Raw genomic sequence first — 15967 nt, forward strand, 5'->3', positions numbered from 1 at the left:
CGCGAAAACAGGCACGTTGAGTTATGAAAATTATTACAAGATTTTATATTTATTATACGAAGATGTTAAAAATACGCTTTTTTTCTCAGTTCGCCCAGACCAGCGATTCGCACGATGTATCCACGCATCTGATCTGTATCGCTAAGTCGATAATTAGGTGTAAGATAATTTTCTCTTAGGGTAAAAAAGTGGTTCAACTACTCTTATTCCTATATATATATATATATATATATTGTATATATAATACATCTATATTATTTTTAATATATTCAATATAATTTTCATAATACAGAGACGTTATACACAGAATGTAACAAGATCTAATGCAATATGTAATTCTAAAACGGAGAAGAGGTGACATTAGCTTTAATTAACGTCAACTGCTTCTCCCAAAGATAAAAACTCACATTTTTGCTGTATAAGGGTATTGCGATCGAAGCAGGAATCGATCGGCGGCCAACCGCGAGATACCGGCGCGATTTACAATACTCGTTAAGGGAGAGACCCGCCGCGACGTTTTCACTCGATTAAAGCTCTCCCGATAGCTCGCTACCGTCGTCACCGCCGCTGCCGCCGTCGCTCACGTCTCACGTGCCCCAAGTAATTGCATACGCAGGCCAGACTCTCTCGGCTCTCTCGACGTCGCCGAAGGTCCGTGCGGTTCACGGCGGTGCATTGCACGCGGTCGCGAGCGTTGCATACGTACGTGCAGTGAATGGCATTGAGGGGGCCTCTATCTATAGAGACTAGATTAGAGTGCGTTAGCCTCGCGTCTCGCGGTAGCCTATACGGTCTCTCTCCGTCTCTCTCTTCCCCCGCGTTCTCCGTACGCGCGTACACGCATCGTCGGTACTGCTATATTTGTAACGGGGCGGGTGGATACGAGCGACGACTTCGTAACCAGCGCGCCTTCGCCTATCGTCGCCGCGATAAAATTGACGGATTCACTCTCTTTATCTAGACTCGATAACGAATAGTGACCGTGGTAATGCGCGTCTGCTCTCGTGAATTCTTATGGCTTTACCGCTTTCGTGGTGGACACGCTCATTCGAGTTTGATAAAAGCTTTACGTCGCGACTAGAGTGAAAAATGTAACTTCGGAAAGCATTGTATTTGTATTAACTCTTAGACCCAGTTTCACAACTCAGCGGTTAACTCTTAACCGAGGTTCAACGTATTCATTATCTCTTTCAATTCTAGAGATAATGAATACGTTAAACCTCGGTTAAGAGTTAACCGTGAGTTGTGAAACTGGGCCTTAAACAATTTAGTCATTTGTGTACGTCACATCTCTTTGAAATACTAGAAGCATCTGGCTAAATAATTGTCTCTTCTTTCCTTTTTCTTTAGACATTATAAACTTTCTAAATGTTTGAAAATATATGTATATAAAAATCACTTAATGATTTTTATATACCTGTAAAAGTGATGAAAATTAAATCCACGGTCGAATGATCCGTGTGTAGTAAATTGGAAAATTATACCATGTAAAGGTTAAAAGTATTATTTGATATATTTGACGTTCAATCTGCTAAAATAATCGAGACATAAATCATCATTTTATATCAAGAATTTTTCTTTTTATTTTTAATCACAATTATTGAAGCGGTCCCCCGCTATTAGCGACAATATTTCTTCCATCGTTACGATATACAGTAAAAGCGGCGAGTATACAGTATGGTGGCTCTGAAGTTACATTATTTCGTGGAAGATTAAGCTACCCTCAGACGGCTTGGCTTACTCGCCAAATATTTCTCCGTTAAGCTAAGGCAAATGTTATATCATGTAAATGTGAGGGACGCGATGCGTGACAATGCCTACAGTAATGCAGTATAATAACACGATATATTCTGCTACGAAAGTGCAGTACGTACTACGTTTGCATTTGCCAAATATTTGGCGAATGCACACACCGTTTCTGACTCCGGGTTTAAGCAGTAAGGAGCTGAAGGCGTTACATAGTGTAGCCAGGTACAAGGTGTCATAAACTACAGTTACGTGCACCACGATTTACGATCGCGTATGCAACAAACTCGCGGTGTAACTATCTTGCGGTTTGTCGTGCCGCAATTTGCACTTTCAACGTCGAGCTGTAACTAAATAGCGAAAACCGTAGGCGGCGGTGAATAAAGTCCGACAATTTAACGGTATCGCTGATATCCTTGCCTCGCCTGCGATAGCCTGCGTCATCCCGCGGCGTTAAGACGTATCGCCGCGAATGTTCCATTTAGTATTATCGCGAATCACTACTGGTTACCTCGTGCCACGCACAGTATACACACGCAGCAACTCCGTAACTTTATCGTTCTCGCCATAATTCGCCCATGCCGGAGCGTGGGTTTCTCTGAATTTCATATTTATTATCAGGACATTGATATCCGTTGCATACGGGCGGAACCTCGGTCTGTCTTAGGCGATCCATATGTCAATATCTTGCAACGAGGACAAGCAACCGTCACCTTGTGGGTTTTAATTAGAAACGTGCTCGTCCGAGCGTGTCTGAATTCGAAGGACAGTTGTATCGCATTAACTAATTTTTTTGATGTGAAGGGAAATAAATATTGAAAATCCTGCGATAACAAGCAGTTATTATCATATCATTTCCAGAACACTGTTGGTACATTCCAGAATTAAGCTCGTTTATCATCAAGATTGTAAATAGCGATTAAATGGTAAATTTAAAAGCAACCGTCGGTGTCGTTTGCAGCCTGTTCGTTTTGCCGAACTACTTTTTGACGGATCTCGAAGGACGCAAACCGGTCTCGAAGTTAAGTAGTTCGGTTGTGATACCTGATTATTAGAAATGTAATTATCACGTGCATATCGTAGATTTATCTTACTTAGTTACATTGAGGACAGATAATTGCCAACGCAGGATATACAATTTCCTGGCATTAAATATTGCATAATTATTAGTCAATGTGATACGCTAAATTTACAGAAATCACGCGTCTTCTCTCGTAATTATTATAACAAAAATTCTTATTTTTCAATTTCGCCCGTTGCGACTCTGGGTAACGATAATCAATTCCTTCGCGCCATATTCCACGTTTTCCGTGATCGGAAATTCATCTGAGTGGGACAAGGACACGACGCGAACGCATGGGAACGATGTGTCTAGAGTGTTCATTTTGCCAGCCAATAAAAGGAACGGGCACTGTCGCTACGGTTAATTATTGCGAATTAACGTATCCGCCGTGCAGAAGAAACAACGATGGATGATTGCTTCGAACGTGTCCGATTTTTTGCCACTATTTTGTCGAACGCGTGTGCTCACGATAAATATACCCATGTACTCTACCTGTTCTACAAGACGCTCTCAATGTATGGTATTTTTCATAAAAAGAATGTGAAAAATGTTAGCAAAAATTAATCAGCGGCATTACCATAAATAGACTACTTTTATTTACTTAACTCATTTCTTCCTACTATTTATAGGCCAGCAACGTTTTAATTTTTTTCCCACATGTACAATATATAATTATAATAATATAATCCAGCATGTATAAAAAAATTGAAAATATATACTCTATTTGGAGTATTCATATGAAGAAAAAAATTAAAAAGATGCTGTCATAAATAAAACGATGGGAAGAAATGGATTAATTAATTACTTAGTTAATTTTTACTTAATATCACGATTTTTATCTTAAACCATATGATTTATAACAAACATCATTGCAGATATATCTCCAAAATACATTTTTAAAATGTCCGAGGCAACTTAAATTAGTGGGTTTTTTCACACAACTTTTTTTGCATATCTTATTCGGCGTTCAAGTGAAGGGAAGAAGTTTTACTAGACGCGCTTTCCCGTCCGTCGTGGAAATTACGTGGCGGGAATAACTAGGAATTCTTTAGTCGCCTTGAGGAGAATGTGCAATGACCTTGCGGACGCGATATTCATTGGAGGAAGTCGCGAATAATCGTGTGGAATTTCAATCGCAAAATAGAGCTAGACGGTACATTGAACCTGCCTGCTGTCTATCGATGATTATGCTTGTTTAAAAGACACTCTGAAAACCGATGTGAGGAAGATTTTCTTTCCCGTGAAAAATAATGCTCAGCATTATGGATTCAGTTGCACGTCTGCGATTCTAGAATCATCGAGGAATTTCTTTCGTTTCAGAATTTAATAACTAGTGATACGCGCGATGACTCTACGAGACTTGGTAGGGGGGGGGATTTTAAATCAATTATATGCAGTTTTCTTTTTGTCGATATAAAATACACACTAATGGCTAGTTAATATAGAGAAAATTATATGAAAAACGAATTGTACGACCATATTGATATTGCGAAGAATTGTGACTTACAAAAATATATATATATATATATATATTTTGCACTTTTTCAAATGCTGCCTTTCAATTCGAAAATAAAGGCAGTTTTAGTCTCAGCTATCTCTATTTTTTTTTACAGTTAAACTAAATTTTACAGCGAAACTAAATTATTTCTATTGATCGTACTTCTCACGATGCTGTTGAATCCGGCACGAATATCTCCTGTCACATGTCCAAATCGCGTCGCGATAAGCAATGCTTAGGTTGAGAGAGGATGATGGAAACGTTTCGATAAAATCTCGCGATGAAGAGTACCGAAACTGCCGGGACCAGCCATCTCCCGCAATGCATCTTGTGGGAGGGATGAAGAGAGGCAAGCTCGACACGTTACTTTCATCGTGGAGGGTGGAACACGCCCCGTAATCAGGAACCGATCACTCGAGGAAATTGCCAACTGTGTTTGGGCACCTGAACGTGAATCTCGTTAGCCCACATTCGCCCGTTTCGTTTCCGAAGAGGCGCAACCCTCCTAGAGAATTCCTTTTCAAGTGGACGACAAAATTCCCTCTCTCTTCTTTCATAGAATCGGACAAACAGAATCTGCTTTTAGTTACCCATCATTTCCCCTCTTCTTTCAAAAAAATGTGCGATTATTGTACTCTTGAACTGTAGCGTTTAAATTATGTTCCAATTTATTACGTTTAGCTGAATTTTATAATGATTTTGACAATAAGTATTTAAAATGTTCGTGAAATTAGCACATTCTATTAATATAAAAAAAAAATAATGACAGTTCCAGCACTTTTTATAGTTCTACATTTCCTTATAAAAAAAGAGTTCCACATTTTTTATACTAAAAAATCAAAATTAAAAATATAACGATCTACCATCAGGGGATCGCAGAAGTAAGATATCATACATTTTTTTTAATTAATTTGTGTTTTGGAATGCGAAGGCTTAATGGCTGCGACATAATTTTTATCTAAGAGTTGTATTCTCACGAAATCAAGCGCGAAATAACGCATTCCATCGCGCCATTTTGACAACGAAAATGCGAAAGAGGGCGACATAATTCCTCACGCGCGTTAATGGAAGCACGAAGTTGGAGAATCGCCCTGCGTACCCTGCCCTGGCGTGTCGTTCTTACTTATTCACGCGATAAGAATTTTGACAGACGAGGGTTCCACGTGCGAGCGAGCGAACGAACGAATCCCACCGGAAATAAACAGGCCGCGGGTCTGTAACGCGTTTACATCGAAAAGGTGGCGCGAAGCTGTAATTTGTTCCTCCTAAATTATAAATGACACGCTACAATTTAAATTTACTGCCACACGCCGAGAGTGTAAATCGAAAAGGGGCCAAGCCCGAGAAAACGTTGTTGATCATTTTACTCGTCGGGAGAGATTTCTTATTTCCATTTATCAATATTTATTATTCACGTGCACAATCACATTGAGACGCGCTCGTAATATTATTGTGAAACGTGTAAATTTTTCACGAGATTTATGTGTGTATAGCACGAGATATCCGATCGGTCGTTGTTTTTTCTCTATGGCGAATTTTATCGGCACTTGTTTCGACGACGGTATTTGGGTGGCGTAGCGAGCGAATTAAGCGTGGCACCCCTAAATCGTGAAAGTGATTTCGTCTCCGTGTCATTCCTCTCTTAAAGGGCGCCGTTAATCACCGCCCGCTAAAGGTTTGATGAAAATCTTATCTTAAACGAGTAATTAGGCAGTTCTCGTGGGGTCCCTCTGCGAGAGGGTCGGAATCGCGTTTCCACGCCTTTGCATTATCGGAATGCACGCGATGGCGCGAGCTGTGTCGTTATTTATAATTTTCCTTCTAATTTTGCGCGACGCGCGGCGCGTGAAGTGTCGCTGTAATTAGCTTTAACATCGAGCGCATGAAGTTACGGGAACGACAGAGGAGATATTTCACGAATATCTTTACGTACATCCTTAAACTTGTTAACGAGCGGACCAAGTCACTTTATCTCGCAAGAGCATTCCTATTCTTGTCATATGACGAGATTCTTTATTGTCAGAGGTTGTTTCTTTAAATATAACATCAATTATACTTATTTTATACTTAATTGTTGAGCAAATATTCGTTGAACAAAATTTTTCAGTAAGCCAAATATTTAAAATATCGGAATAAAAATGCCAAGATTATATAATCTTTCTGTTGATTCTAATGAGTTTCTTAATGTATGTAAAAAAAAACGAAAATAATAATTGTTGATAGAAAATTGTCGTGACAAATTTGATATGCAATCAGGAACTTCATTGATCAAAGTATAGTAATACAAAAGCGATTTTTAGTAAATTACCTTTGTCATATCGCGCGGTATCTTTGGGGGAAAGCAGAACTAATCCAGGCGTATTATCTAAATCGATTCATTCATAGTGGTAACTCTGCGAATTGCTAGGAACGCGTCCGTCCAAAATGATTAACTTCGCATTCGAGTAGCTGGCCGGCAATTAGGACGATTGCTTCGCAGTCCGCGTTTACTGCGCGAGGCCCGGACCACAATTTCCTCGAAAGCCCTTTACCCAAGAGGACGGTCCTGCTTCAGGGCCGCGGCATGAATGTTCGCTTGGTCAGAAACTCGCAAATAAAATGGCTCGCATATAAGAAGAGGACGTTCAAAATGCATTTGTGTAACGTGAGTAAATATCTTTTCTCCATCCGACGAGTTTGATAACTTAACCATTTAGATAATTTAGATAAACGAAGGAACGTGTCGGGTTTCAATGCGTAGGTCTGGGTTCAGGTGCTCCGCTTTGAGCACAAGTCTTAAGCCGGTCCTGCCTGGATTCACTCCGAGAGACACTTAAGTTGTGCCTTCCATTTTCCCTCCCAGCCGGCTGGCACATTAGGCTTACGAAGAGGAGTTTGGAGGACCTGGAAGATGATACTCATCTTTCTCGCGGTAGTTTTCGAGCGAACACGCATCACGTCTATCACGTCACATTGAGGATAGCGCTTGGATTTTACCTAAAATGGAATTAATTGAAATTATGCTAATGATTATTAATTTTAATGATATTTAGAATACTTATCTTTTTCTTTTACTTTTAGTAGAGGATCATATTTTCTTTTATCTGTTACTAACTGTATACTGCTTTGTAAATTAATCTTTTTATATTTTGCTTTAGAATTTTTATATATCGTTAGTTTTTATACTTCGTATTTTATGTTGGTAAAAACCATTAAACACACACAACAGGCTTAAAGTGAGAAAGAAAGAATGCAGACCAATTGCCGGTCGAAAACAGAGATTCTGTTACGCTTGCGTGACGTTCGCTTGCAGTTCGCAATCTTGTTAACGCAAGTACAATCTTGCATAGCTCAGCCATTTAACGTAACTACATCAGAGCTGAAATCGTAACAGTAGCGAACTTCATTAATCGTGAAGCACGCAGAGTCGAATTTGCTGACTATATTCTATTTGAACAACTATATTCAACTAACGATGTAATATTACTCTCGTATAATCAGTGAGATCCGATTATTATTTCGGGAATGTATTTGTACAATTAGAAGCACTCTTATCGAAAAATCGTCGTTGGCTGTATCGGCTTTAACGAACAAAGGGAAGCCACGGCGCTGTCATATCCATCAAGATGATGATGAGGTTCGAAATCTTCTTAAGGAGGAACAAAGGACGGGATGTTAAAACAAAGTACTCGACGATGATGGAAATGGTCGATGACAAGCGCCTCCTGCCGCGAGGAACGTTCGCATAACTACGCCAACAACAGCGAGATAAATTTCAAGAGGGAGCGCCTATTTGTTCCCCCCAGAGGACCACCCTTCCGTGAGACGCGCGGCGGGGGTGGAACAACCCCGTGTCTCTCCTTAGCGTTCTGTACATTCGACCTTTAGCTCTGTCAGACCAGACACGTGTGGTGTACACGGCAAGGACCCAACCTCTCAACCTCTTCAGCGACGCATGGCTGATTTATACGGACTAGAAGAACCATATCTCTCTTCTACGTCACGGTAGATCCTCTACAGCGCGGCTGTACAGGGTGTGCCAAAAGAGCGCGAGTTACTCTCAAGTGTTAGCAAAATTAGCTTTACGGAATTTCTTTGCAACTTATTCCACGAACCTAAAACTGGTACATCTTTTACGAGACAGGATTCATCGAAAATAACACATAATACCTAATTAAAATGCAGCTCATTCAGCTTAAGCTTTGTACATTTGTAAATTAACTTGTGGAAATAACTGGATATAGACTCTAGAGAACTAATGAACTTATTTCTGGCTTTATTGAATTGATCAGCTAAATGTAGCTGCGAAAATCATGTTTCTCTGTTGAGTTGAAGAGTACAAATCGTTTCACGTAACTGCAGTAATTTTGATGCTCGTGCTGTAGGCGTCGTCGATTCGTTTTTGAGACGGCCTATGCGTGTGTGCGTGTACATGCGTACATGCGTGCGTGCCGAGAGCACGTATAGTGAAGCGGAACGGGTATAGTGGGATGGCGTGATATATAGTCGTGTCTGGTACCGCTGAACGTCGTTGCAATCTCCTTTAGTGGAAGGGACAGAGATTTTTATGGATAGTCACGGTTGGGGTGGTTCGCCTTGGGCGAGAATCCGTCGTATGAATTTACGTTGATCGTTGTTTTAGTACGTCCCCCGCAGGAGAGAAGTCGCCCTTGGCAGGAGAGAAGAAGAAGAAGAGAGCAGCTAGCTTTAATCTCTCGTTCCTCGCGCGAGCATGTATATCAATCGCGGTATGTAATCGGGTAATCGGAGATAGAACGACAGGATTTATAGCGCACGTCCTCCGCCGATGTACGCGCTTCTGTACTAATTTATTAGCGATAACTTAGAGCCGCTGCCATTTGCCAATCGATGAAATATTCTGCATGTGAAGGTATAGAGTTGAGCTTCGCAAAAATACTCTTTCTTTTTTTTCTTATTATCAATTAGAAAGTCACGTTATATATTAAAGATATGAAGGGAAGGAAGTTATAAATGTTCTTGAATATACGTTTTGTTGTTTTTCATTTTGCTTGTCTCATGGAAAGAGATATTCTTCATTCAGACTAATTCCAATTTTACAATTAAAACGCGAGACGAGGCAGAAAGGAACGCGCTTTGAACGCTATTTCGAATTTGTTGTCAAAACACGAGATTGACCTTTCCCTCACTTTTGCAGATCAGGAAGTCGACTTGACGGTCCTCTCTCTGGATATTAAATTCAAAATAACAGCAGCCTTTTTACTCCAAAATTTTGATTACCCTCTACTTCGTCAACGAGTATTCCTTCAATGCTTACTTTAATAAAAAAATTCCATTGAAGCATATATTTTTGTACTCTTAATCAACTTGAAAACTTCAAAGCTTGAATAATTAAAAAAACTCAGAATATAATTTTATATTTTGATATTAATTTTATATAAAATTTTAAATGTTATATTATTTTAATAAAGTTTTTTTTTATATTATTTTAATTAAATTTAATAATTTATTATAATTAAGTTTAATAATTCTGTAAAAAATTATTTTAATGCCCCGCTAAAAAAGAGCGTAATTTGTCATAAAATTTGTTATCTTTAGTCTAAATGATCAGAATCTAAAAAATTTAAATACGATTTATAAGTTACGAATCATAATAGCGTCCTACATAATCTCACCGGCATCAAGCGGAAGTGATTTGATTGTATCTTGAAATCTGACATCTCGACGTTGATACGTTTTAGATGACTATCGATTGCAGGTAGGTAATACAGAAGTGATGACAAAGTGTGCGTTCGCAATGCACACTCGGGATTTGACTCTTTTTCATGCCAATCCGTGAACTCCGTCAGCTCGCGGATAAATCAAGCGAGAGTCAACGTATGTGAAAAAAGGGACTTTTCATCTGGTCTCCATCTCCCATTTTAATTCCGTCTATAATCCGTGAGGGGAGCGAACCCTCCCTGCCCATCGGCGGTTATCTTCTGCGAATCGCGAAGGGCTTTTTTTCGACAAGGTACAGGCAATTCACAAGCGCGCTTATTGATTCTCCTGCGATATGCACGAAAACCTTTCACGCATGGGCACGTGTGTACGCCCGCCATTCTTATCGGCTCCGAACAAAAGGGCGGCTGAAAGCTGCTATCTCCCTTTTTAATTTATCGACAACAATATCATAACAGAATAGTCTCGTCAACAAGGTTACCGAAACCTAATCGAGATAAAAAAATATTTTAATTTGTCGAGAGAAAAATTAAAGTTTAAGTTTCAACTTTATGGTATATTATTTTCACTTTACAAATTATTTTTTTCGTCAACTTCTGTTACTTCATTAAAACGTATAAATCTGCCGTATTTATTTTATAAAAAGTTATTAGTTCATTTTACGAATCTCTCACGCAAATATTTGGTTACCAACATTCTGTTCGTTGTGATTGTCGAGAATCGAGCAATGCTCGTTTTATGTTTCGATCAAAATTGTAGTTATCCCGTTGCTAAAATGAATCCTGACGAGCACGCGATGCATCAACCAGCATTATAACTGTACCGCCGCGCTACCAACGAATGAATTCACCCCGTACGGTAAATAATTAACGCGTCAGGGGTGAATACGTGACGTGGCTACATCACAAATCTGATAATGATGTGAGCAGCAACAAGACGGAATGTTGAAAAAAAAAACGCGTTGCGTTCATCTGCAATGCACTTTTTCCCCCTCGAGTTTCGCGAATTATTCAACACCGCTCTTTGCCGTCGTGCGTGATTAAAATTGTACGCACTTGGTGCGTCCAATTTTCATCGTGGGTCTTTTTCGTTCGATCGCAATTATACTTAATCGGCCTACCGCGCCAGACTACAGGAAATAAGCGGTTTAACCGAAGAAAGATAGAAGGAGCTTACTGAGAAAAATCTTGTGGAGCTTCAGCTGCGTTTGACATGTATTTTTCCTTTATCTTACTTTATCGTCGGAATCTACCTAAAATTACTTGATGTGTATAATCGTAAATAATATCTATAAAAAGCAAGATATAGATGTTTTTACTTTTTTAATTTAATTTCGTAATATAAAAATTTTTCACGATAACTAGTGAGATTTCTTTATATTTCTTTAACTACATTCTATATATTTATTAATTAATTTTTAATCTGAAAATGCGAAATAATATTTTATTTTGAGTAAAAAATGCAAGCAAGAGCTAAGAGAGTTGACTTTGTATTAAAATTTTCAGGCCGTAATTTCGCGTCGGCGTTCTTTAGAATCGACAGTGCTATTACATTCCTGCGATGAATGTAATGTCTTATGCGCGGTATCTGCGATATTTGGACATCCTGAATATCTCCACGAGCGAATGTCGGCTATCCGAAAAGAAAGGCAATTTTCTTTCGCGAGTAGGGTCCGGATAAAATTCTAGGATCGCTACGAGGCGTGTCGTATCAATTGTCAATAATATTAGAGACCGCAATTTCACTCAGGAAGTTCCATCGAGCGTTGTTCGGTCCGATATCTGTCCGGTTTCCCTTCTGTTTCTTTCGTGATGACGACCTTCCCTTACTTCAAAGGGGGAAACGGAGTCAACCGAAGAAAGAAAAAGCAAGGAGACCCAGCGGTGTGTACGGATAGAACACCATCGATTATTTTCACGCGAAGGAGCACAAGGCGGAAAGAGCTAGAAGGGAAGTTCTCTTTGTTCGGATCTCCTTTCTCGAATGCCAGTGGGTCACTTGCATTCGATGAAGACGCCGCTACGATTCTCCCTGGGGAGCGTGTAGAGAGGAAAAGAAGGAAGTTTCGTGAGACTAGGAAGTTTCGAAGAAAAGTCGTATTATCGATATTACTCTGATAGCGTTCGTCTGGACGCCACATGTAAACGCACGGACGAACGTATCGGAAATAATCGTACGTCGTCAAATCAGCGAATTTTCGGCATTGGGGTGAATTCAGTTGCGGTTCCCCATCAGCTGCCTACCGCTATCGAGCATCGTGGTCTTGTAATTGAGCGCCGCGATTAGAAATGGAGGTCAGAACTCGGTTAGTATAGCAAAACACAGATGATCATCAGATCGATAACAACCGACATGAAGAAAAGAAAGCTATTATCATCGTAAGACTTCTGGAAACGAAGTCTTGGGAGACGCCATTGATTATTTTCACGCTAGAAGGAGCACCCCGACGAGAAACTCTTTGTTCGGCACGTCTTTCCTGGAATGGCAGTGGGTCACTTGCATGGAGAACGACACGGAGCTGAGAATATCCCTCGTCGGGGAAACTTTCAGCGAGAAGTTGTTATCGCACCGGGCCGCCACACCCTTCCACGTTGAAGAGGATGCGCGGGGAAATCCTTCGCGAATCCTTTGTTCCAGCTATAATACATGGACAGTCCTAAGTAAGCCCTTTGTCCCTGAGCCCCGACTTTCTATTTTCCATTTAACTTTTCTGAGCCCATGGATTGGCCTTTATCACTCGGAACAGGAATTTACGACTAATTTCGCACGACAGGATTAATTTTAATATTGTATTGTTTGTGACTTTGTAAGCATTTAATAAAACAAAATTAACATCTGGATTGTAAAATATATTCAAACTCTGTTTTTCTATTTTATTTTTTTATTATAAATTTTATCTTATTAATCATAATTATAACCTAAAATACTTACATTGTTGTCGCTAAATAAAAAATACTAAACATTTGAAGAAATACTATTATCGAAAAATATATTAATATGCTGATACTGTCTAAATATGGTTAATGAAGAATTAGAAGATTTGTTGAGGGAAATAGTAATAGGGATAGTTTGGGAAATGTAAAAATAGAGATAAAAACGTTTCTCCTTGTTCCTTTCTACATTATCGCGCTGCTCGTAAATACGTTTTGTAGACCGTCTAACTGTTCGAACTCTGCTCGATGCTTTTAAAGAAAGTAAGAGGGTTCGTCTCGCAGGCTCGTATTCGCGTTAACTGAGAATGCAACGAGCGCACCCACTCTTCAACGAATTTACGATGTTGACGGGTTCCGTGAGTCAATTATCTGCACTAGCCGGATGAAGTTTTCTTCGACAGCAAGAACTTTGCGGCTCTCTGTTAAATATTTATATGTATATAAACGACTAACGCGAGAAAAGTTTTATTGAAAAAATAAATATCTTAATAGAAAACAATTTTAATGATCGTTAATGGCGTTAATTATCAAATGATTGCAGCCAGATTGAATCTTTTGACTCTCCATATATTTTGGCATATATATATGAAGGTCGTATATATATGCCAAAGAAGAACATAGAAATAAGTATTTTTTCAGTCAAATTCAGTTTTATTTTTCAACATAGTCTCTTTTTAAGTCGATACACTTTTCCCAGCAATGCTTCCATCTCTTTAACCCATTCAAATAATAGTTGGCGTCTTGCTGTGCAAAATAGGTTTCTATTTTGATTTTTTGAATGTAATCCACTGTTTTGACTGTTCCTTCGTCTCAGGAGTGAAGTAGTGGATTTAAGTTTCATCAACAGTTATTAATCGATGCAAAAAGTTCGATTCGTTTCGTTTAAACCGCTCCAATAGAGCTTTGGAAATGTATATTCGGTTTTTTCCATTTTTACAAAATCACTGACATCGACTGGCACAAATGACTGTCAAACAACTGAGCGTCTACAATGGCTACAATTTTCACAGGTATCTTTCAAAGCATGTACAATTGTAGTATTAGAATGATTTTGACGAGTAATGCCATCTTCATGTTGAGGCTCAAAACTTCAAATGACCCTCGTATGAATTAACTTCTGATCGTAAATTTTAATACAATACTTTGGTTTTATAAATATTAATATGATATAAATTTTAATATGACATTTTCTTTTTCGTATGAATCCTTCGTAGCGTCGATATATAACAAATTTTTTTTAGAAAATAGTATAAAATTTGAACGAGTATAAAATTTTTTCCATTAGAGTTAGATAAGCCTATAGTATGCTATAAAATAAGATGGAAATTGTAGAATTGCACACAAAGAATACCTCTCATCACATATCTCCTCGCGTCTTTTGTAAGTAATTACTTCTCTTTCTTCTTCAGGATGGTAGCGGAAGTAGGCAAAGTTCGATCGTAACGAATTTTACGTTCGCCTATATATCGCTTTTTATCGTTCTGCGTCCTATGACTGAGTCCGCGTTGATGCTAAGGCTCTAAATAAGGCCGTCCTTAGGAACCCTAAAAAATCCCCAACGGTACCTTTTTTCTGCATCCCTTATGCCTTCTCCCTTTTTCCTTGTTTTACTCCCTCTGCCTCAAAGAAAATCGTCTCCTTGGCACTATGTACATAAAATGAAGTCAAGCGGTTTTAGCACCGAATATCGTTCTCCTTCTTTCCTTTCCTTTACCTCCAGAGCGATAAAATTGAATTCACAATCTTCTACATCGACAGAAATTATTTAAGACTTTTAATTTGAACTGCAAGGTCAAAAGAATGAAATATCTTCCGTTAGATTACATCGTTAAGTGATATAACTTCTGACGATTCTATTTAAACACTTTTAAATTTTAATTTACGAACTGTAAAATGTAAGGTTATATAAAATGCTGAAATTTCAAGTTTTTCTTAGTTTATTTTCATCGAGTAATCCTCCTTCAAGAATCTTATTATATCGCAATCGTTGAAGGGACCAAGTAATAAGGGGAAATATACGGTTTCGCTGCCTTGCTAACATTCTTTATTATTTTGCACTGTCGAGAATGCGGCGACGCTAAGGTAGATTTTTCCATTTATTTGTATCGTCCCGCATTATTGAATTCCGATAATCCGCGACGCCGCCGTTGTAAGTCCTTTTACAGTACACCACGATTTACGATCCACCACCCCTGTCACTTCCCAGCGCCTTTTCCTCTCTTCGATTTTTAGGCAGGCTAGTCGAAATTATCGAAGTTCATTCACCTTTTGCCACTATTGTTAGACTTGTAGAATTAAATATTTTTAGAATTAAATTTTTTTCTAAAATGCTGAAAACGTTTTTTTTTAAACATATAGACTACGGACAGAGAGAGAGAGAGAGATTCGTGCTAATGAATTTTATTAAATAAGAAGTTAAAATGTATTATATTATAGAATACGAGACAAATATAAATACAATGCGCGATTATGTCAACAGTGATAATATTATAATTTAATAAAATACCTTGCATATATAGTCGAACTTCCATAAGCAAAATATTCCAAACACATTATCATTTGGAGAGCAGTTCTGATGTTTTGCGCAAAGTATTTCGTGCTCTTCCTAGCACTCGACAGGCTTACGAGTCGCAATAAAATTGCAGGAAGTTTATTGTGTCGTATCAGCGTTGCGCAATCCTGAGTCCTCTAATCGAAGTTGTAAAAACTTCGAGTGTTTCTTTTCGATCATGGACCCGGATCGTACGTCACGCAACAACACAAGCGACTCGTACAGTCGTGACATACCAATTCAATTTATTTCTTCGACATTGGCGTTGAGTCTTCACAGCGAGATAGATGGACGGATAAATGGATGTACGTGGCTCGTACGAGTCTCTCGAACATCCGAGGATGCGTCAAGGACTCCCATTTTCTCTCTCTCTCTCTCTCTCTCTCTCTCTCTCTCTCTCTCTCTCTCTCTCTCTCTACTCGAATCCACGAATATATTGGTCGAAGGAGCCCCGATATTTTTCTCTTTTCTCCCTCGTATCTCTTTTCTCTTTCATC

The 15967-nt window shown here is 38.9% G+C and overlaps 1 protein-coding gene and 1 long non-coding RNA gene across 4 annotated transcripts in view; one reads left to right on the forward strand and one right to left on the reverse strand.

Moving 5' to 3' along the window:
• Positions 1 to 15967, forward strand: part of LOC108725531 (headcase protein) — a 153796-nt gene that overhangs the window by 133364 nt on the left and 4465 nt on the right. The window lies entirely within an intron of this gene.
• The window catches only part of LOC108725532 (uncharacterized), a 21311-nt gene continuing 17945 nt past the window's right edge, over positions 12602 to 15967 (reverse strand). Inside the window, exon 3 of the long non-coding RNA XR_001936754.1 lies at positions 12602 to 12612. This is a non-coding gene — a long non-coding RNA (uncharacterized lncRNA). The remainder of the gene's footprint in view (positions 12613 to 15967) is intronic.

Source organism: Mycetomoellerius zeteki, unplaced genomic scaffold (assembly GCF_001594055.1).
Source record: "Mycetomoellerius zeteki isolate Tzet28-1 unplaced genomic scaffold, Tzet1.0 scaffold35, whole genome shotgun sequence".
In the NCBI taxonomy this organism is placed as follows: Eukaryota; Metazoa; Arthropoda; class Insecta; order Hymenoptera; family Formicidae; genus Mycetomoellerius; species Mycetomoellerius zeteki.